The sequence below is a fragment of the Quercus suber genome, unplaced genomic scaffold (assembly GCF_002906115.3).
Source record: "Quercus suber isolate HL8 unplaced genomic scaffold, Cork oak 2.0 scaffold_138, whole genome shotgun sequence".
Lineage (NCBI taxonomy): Eukaryota > Viridiplantae > Streptophyta > Magnoliopsida > Fagales > Fagaceae > Quercus > Quercus suber.
This window is the reverse complement of record NW_027069600.1, coordinates 712,566-719,581: the sequence shown is the minus strand read 5'-3', so window position 1 is coordinate 719,581 and position 7,016 is coordinate 712,566. Positions and strand designations below refer to the sequence as shown.

The window sequence follows — 7,016 nt, the reverse complement described above, 5'->3', positions numbered from 1 at the left end:
CCTCAATCGCCTCAATTTTTAATCATAAACTAGCCATAGACCCACGCGATGTGTGGAAATATAAATATTATGTAATGAGATGTAATACATAAAAAGTAACTATTACTTCAAGTATTGTCTATTTAATATATATATATACACAAGTATTTTTTTTTTAATCTTTTTATCTTTACAAATATATCATGTTATTATTATTATTTTTTAAAGTTTGATTAATATTTTTTTAAAGTGAACCATATTCTTCTAACTTCTATTGTAGTGTATTATATTTGCTTAATATACAACTAAATTTTATAAGTTTCAAATTTATTATTCAAATTTCTCATCTCTTAAGGAATAAGGAAATTATCATAATAATCAAAACTCATTCCAAAATTACAATATTATCTTAGCTAAAATAAAATGAAACTATGAATAAATAGTAGGCTTTATAATAATTTATTACTCAAACAATTGGTAGGCATATTCAAATTCATGTTTCCCAAAAAAACTAAGTATTAATCCAAACTAAAATTCAACCAAAGCTATAAAAGGGAAAGAGAAGGCTTTCTAATGGGATATTAAAAAAAAAAAAACACATATAAAAAAAAAAAAAAAAACCATCACCTTAATTAGAGTTATAAGAAAGAACAAAAATTCGCCGAAACAAAGTAGAGAGAGAGAGAGAGAGAGAACTCATAGTTTTGTGTGGGAAAAATATGGATTGAATGAGAAAACGATATCAAATTTGTACAAAATAAAATGGGTAGAAGAAGAGTCAAAATATAAAAAAGAGGAAGGAAGTTTAATGGTAAAGTAGTGGGGAGATAAAGAGGCAAAAAGGAAAGGTAAAGGTTGGAAGAAACGTAACAATAGGTGTGTGAACTAATAGGGAGAAGAAGAATTAAAAAAAAAAAAATATATATATATATATATATATAGGGGGAAGGAAATTTTAAATAGAGAAAAAATAAATAAATAAATGAATGACGTGGTTGCTGATGTGGTTCAACAGGAGCGTAGTAATAATAAATGGTACGCTTCAGGTTTTAGTAATATATAGACATAGATATAGACACAAAGGTAAACAAACATTTTCCTTTTCCCTTTCCCTTTCTTTTTAAATTTTATTTACTTTTCTTCTATTGAAATCCTTTATTCAGTGGAGGAAAAAAATCAATGGAAAGATATATAGTTTTTACATTTTATGTTTCTTTTTTTCCTTTATTGCCTATCCCAACCCACTCAGGGAAATATTTTCTTATCTCTCTCTCTCTCTCTCTCTCTCTCTCTCTCTGTCTCTCTCTCTCTCTCTCTCTCTCTCTCTCATTTACATAGTTACAACCAAACTCATAGTGTTAAAGTTTTAACCTAAAAAATATTTTCTTTTTTGAAATTAAATAACTTCATTCATGTGGTTATATATATTAAATTTGAAGAGTTGAAGATGAGAGGTTTGAACCATTAGGACGCGTAAATTAAGTTACAAAACTTTTAGCTACATGTTTCAAATTTTATGCGCATCAATCTTGTAACCACAATTACAAAAATACGCCAATTTGGATGAAATACCCGTGTCCAACACGTATCTGATGCGGCAACAGGTAAAAAGTGTTCAATATGTAACAAAGAAAAAAAAATTACTCTAAATATGGCCCAAACATGATCATGATACTCCTGGGTACGTCTTGGACACAGGAAAAATTATATAATGTTTTAGGTGTATATGCCATCTCCCTCACAGCAGGTAGGTCCCACACACCAATGGGATCCACCTGCTGTGAGGGAGCTGACATATACACCTGAAACACAGAATACCATCTCAAGACATAGAGTGGAAAAAAGGGAAAAGAAAAATAATAATTATCTTAGAGGGCTCCAATTTGGACATGTACCGAAGGAAATCTTGTACTAGTAGAAGATGAAGAAGACGATGAGGGCTCCAATTTATTCTTCTTGGAAGTGGTTCCTCCGCTTCTTTTTTTGCTGAAAAAACTCATAAGTCATATTGTAACATCCCAACCTAATTGCATAATTAATTTTATGGATTTATATACTCAGTATTATCTTAATTACTTTACATGCATAAAGCTTTGACAGTTTGATGTTATAAAAGATTAGGCACTGTTTTTAATGATGTAGAAAGAAGTTTATAAAGGTAAGGGGTATATGTGCATAATTATTTTATTAGTTGGCCTTTCTAGAATATTGAACTATGGGAGGGTGATAAGTATAAATATTAAAAGTTGTAAAGTTGAGTCATCAACTCACTTTTCCCTTAGCAATACATGTGCCCCACCTAAAACATTCTTCCTAATTTTTTCTCTGCTGCATTGAATTCCATTTCTTTTTTTTTTCTCTGATCTTCTTTCTTCTTTCTTTACTCTTGAATCGGTAGCACCTCTCTCTCTCTCTCTCTCACAAACAGCCCTCTTTCTCTCACCGAAACCATAGATATCTCTCTCTAAGAAGAAATCAAACTCTTACTAAAGTTTCGGCTTCAGTTGTGGGTAAGTAAATAAAATATATATTTTTTTCTATTATGGATAATTTTAATGGTGTAATGGTTTGTTTAGTTTCCCTTCTATAGTCTCTAATTTGATTGTTAGAAGCTAAAATTTGTGGTTTTGTGTTAGCAATTTGAAAGATCGAAGATATTATGTTCAATTGGATTCCTATTAATGTATTCTAACATGTATAGTATAGGTATAAAAACACCCACATGAAATGAAGGCCAATTGCAATTATTTGATGATTTGTGAGAAAAGGTGTTAAAGTTGTCACTGTGGCATATTCGGTGTTTACAACATGAAAAATCTAGATTAAATTATATTTTGTGAATTTGGATTCTAGGAGTAGCTCTTATGAATTCTAAGACACACACGGTTGTAATGGAAGTGGCCTCATAGCAATTAGATCAATACAAAAATAATGGTTTAATTTCTAATTTAAATGAAATTCTATTAGGATAGATTTGAATATGTTGTCTTGTATGATTTTTAGTAAATCATGGTTTTATCCTTTGACTTTGAAATTGATATGGTATTTACTAGACATCTAGCCACTATAAAATTTCATAAAAATTGGATGTGAATAAGTAACCCATTTGTATTTTATAAATGAGGTATATGCTGCTGAAATAAGCAGTGAACAATAAATGATATTCCTGACTCTGAGGATTTAATTCTAAAGTTAGGATGAATGTTTTGAGCTATAAATAAGTATGCTCATATTTTGGTATGTCTAGATCAAAGATAAATTTTGTATGCCTTAGTTTCTCTATGGTTTGGTACAACATATGTTTGATGAATGTATCTTGTATTTGGGGAACCTTTTGAGATGGGAATTAAGATTTTCTTGAGTTTGAGAGTTAGGTTGTGATTCATGTATAAGTTTAAATACTTAGGAAGAATTTGTCAGTAATAAGTTTTGGTTTTTCGTTTAGGTGACGAGAATGAGAACGTGGACACTTGAGCTCCTCTTATACAAATTTCTCGCATCTTCTGTTTTCAGGTAAGGGATATGTGACATGTGCGTTTGATAAGTATAAGGATTGTTTAGAAAAATTATTATGCATTAAAACCTTTTAATTAGAGATATTACATATAAGCATGATTTAAGTAAAGATATATGTTTGTGACTTATTGAATCTTATTTATATATGATAATTGTTTAGCATATTGATGTTATTACTTATATCACGAACATAATATTTATGAATGAAGTGGATATGCTACTATTATGAAATATTTATGTAGAAGCATAATTATCAGAAAAATATAGTTTTCGGGTTATTCCATTGTTATGATTCGAACTTAGCCAGTAGAGGTTATAGTATTGGCATTTCTATTGAAATTTTGATTGGTCAGTATAAGTGGTGAGGACTTTGCTGTACCTGCCCTCGTTGGGAACAACCAACTTGTGGAGGATGCCAACTGACGACTATGGTTGATGATATGATCACACCGAAAGGGGTGTGATACTTTCTGATATAATCCTGGGATTTCCTAGCATTGTGGAGAATGCTGGATGCCTGGCATAATGTGCTAGAAGCCTCCCAAAGTTGTGACAAACTTACAATGGATCGACTAATATGTATTATGAATGAGCTATTAAGCTATTTGGAATTTATAAGAAAATTATGATGATAAGAAAGGTATGTTGAATGTGTTATAAGTCTGATAGAAAGTTTATGATAAAGTATATTATAGTCTATTTAAAGATAAGGTTACTGAATTATGTTTAAGTTACTTATTATGCCCTTTTATTATTATATGGAAGGAAAATGATGTCTTTTCATTTGAAAGTTCATAAGTTATTTTAAGAATAGCATGAAGACTGTTAGGGTACTTTTCTACACCTAACTTTATTTGAGTACCACCTATTTATACCACTACAAGTTATTGGGTTTTTCCAAACATTTTTTGACTCTATTATTATGTTAAACACAAATATTTCATATTTCATTATCTAAATTGGATCATGATATAAACTATCACAAAAAGCCCAAAAAACTCCTATTTTATCCAATTTTATTATCATTATTTAGCTAAGCCCAAAATTGGCCCTATGAACCCAATACACACATCTTATCTATATCTATATTCTATATCTAATACTATATATAATAGCAGAAGCTTTTACGAGGTGTTGACACGTTAGCAAAAAAGGCCCCCTAAAATGCTGACACTTGTGGATTTAATTCTTTAGAATTTCGCTCGGTGTATTGGAGAGGCTCACTTTCGGACACCCACTCGCTTATTCAAAAGAAAAAAAATAGAAAGAGAAAACGCAAGCCTTATAAGGTCAATTGGAGAATGCTAATGCCATATCTAAAGTCAATTTGGCATTTTATGCCTTAAAATCCATTGCATCAGACAATGCTAAACCCAACTATTGCAAAATTTTTTGCAATAGTGCTACAGTACAATTCTAAAGTTAGAATTGTACTGTAGCAAGTATTCTAAAAAAATAATAATTTTTTATTCACTTTTAAGACCGAAATTTCTCTCTCCTCTCTCTCATTATTTCAGTTCTCTTCTCTCTCTTCCTTCTCTGTTTCTCATTTGCTCTCTTCTCTCTTCAGACCGAAATTTCTCTCTCTCTTCCTTCTGGTTCTGTGGTTGCTTTTTTTTTTTTTTTTTTACTAAAACCGTGCAAACACATGATAATTCAACTCTTAAATCAATAATTATATTGTGACTGATAACATGATAAATAAAATTAAGACAACAATTTACTGAAGCTTCACATGCTTCAAACCTTATTCGATAAATTGTGCACGCTCATGGATTCCCCTAGGCCCCAACCCAGTAAGTCAAAAAATGTAGTAAAAATTGTCATTTTATGCCAAATGCAACAGCCTAAGAGCATTAGCATTGGAGAATGCTAATGCCATATCTAAGGTCAATTTGGCATTTTATGCCTTAAAATCCATTGCATCAGACAATGCTGAACCCAACTATTGCAAATTTTTTTGCAATAGTGCTACAGTACAATTCTAAAGTTAGAATTGTACTGTAGCAAGTATTCTAAAAAAATAATAATTTTTTATTCACTTTTAAGACCAAAATTTCTCTCTCCTCTCTCTCATTATTTCAGTTCTCTTCTCTCTCTTCCTTATCTGTTTCTCATTTGCTCTCTCCTCTCTTCAGACCGAAATTTCTCTCTCTCTTCCTTCTGGTTCTGTGGTTGCTTTTTTTTTTTTTTGGCGTGGGTGACAACGTGGGTCACTGTGGTGGTTGTGGGTTGTGGTTGTGGTTCAAATCGGCGCCGGTGGGCTGTGGGTTATGGGTTTTGGATTTGAGTTGATCTGGGCGTGGATTGGCGTGGGTTGATCTGGGCGTGACAGAGCTGGGTCATGGAAGAGGATCGGGTCGTGGTGGCAATGTGGGTCTGGGTCGATGATCGGCGTGATGGAGCTGTGCTGATTTTGGGTTTGGGATCGGCGTGGATTGACGGAGATCGGAGATCGTGGTGGCGGTATGGGTCTGGGTCGATGATCGACGTGACGGAGCTGTGTTGATTTTGGGTTTGGGATCAGCGTGGATTGGCGGAGATCGGAGATCGTGGTGGTGGTGTGGGTCTGGGTTGATGATCGGGTCATGGAAGAGGATCGGGTCGTGGTGGCGGTGGCTCCGGTGATTATTATTTTTGAATGGGTTTGCTCCGGTGGGTTTCAAATCGGCGATTGTTGTTGATGGGTTTGCTCCGGTGGTTGTTGATGGGTTAAGGTGTTGCTAGAGGTTGAGGGAGAAGGAGAGGAAAAAAAACGGTTGGAAATGGCAGGAAACGTGAGTCTGAAAAAAAAAAAAAAAACAGTTATAAAGAAATAGTAAAGAAAGATTAAAAAATAATATTTTAATAAAAATAGAGTTTTGGGATGTAGGAGATTGTAAAATTGGATGGTATAATGATAAAGTGAGGAATGGTAAAATAGAGTAGCATTAGCATTTTCCAATGCTAATGCTCTAATCCATCCCCCAAAAAAAAAAAAAAAAAACAAAAAACAAAAACGCAAACTAAAATACAAAGAAGTTTGGGACACGGAGAGAAACAGAGAAAGAGGTGATGCGGCCTGGTACACAGAGATGAAATTGAGAATAGAGAAAGAGGCAGAGTTTAGCAAGAGAGAGATATATCTCTGGCCAGCACCACCGTCGGACTCTGACAACCAAAAATATTGCTTCCTCAACCGGCGGTACTCTGTTACAGGGTGAGTTCTCTTTTTTTGCTTTCTTTGATCTTTGATTTTTTTTTTTTTTTAAAGGAAAACCAAAATCTTGCGATAATTATGATTTATGTTTACTGCAGTTTGGGTTCCTCGCCAAACTTAGACGCCGGAAGTACCGGCACCAGTGAATTGTTTTTGTTTTTTTTCCTAATTTTTAAGATTTGGGAATGAAATGTTACTTTTGATTGAGTTTTTTTTTTTGTTGGATAGGTTTAGACTTGATTCTTTTTGTTTCGGGTTTTTGGATTCTCTATCAAAATGTTTTTTTTTTTTTTTTTTTTTTTTTTATTTTTAATTTTTTAAT

At 32.7% G+C, this 7,016-nt stretch overlaps 1 long non-coding RNA gene across 2 annotated transcripts in view; it reads left to right on the top strand.

Annotated features, from left to right (window-relative positions):
• Positions 1–6,465: 6,465 nt before the first annotated feature.
• LOC136068873 (uncharacterized) overlaps positions 6,466–7,016 on the top strand; it is a 10,174-nt gene continuing 9,623 nt past the window's right edge. Inside the window, exon 1 of one of the 2 annotated variants that reach the window (XR_010630174.1) lies at positions 6,466–6,694. This is a non-coding gene — a long non-coding RNA (uncharacterized LOC136068873). The remainder of the gene's footprint in view (positions 6,695–7,016) is intronic. The other variant, XR_010630173.1, reaches the window with a different exon arrangement.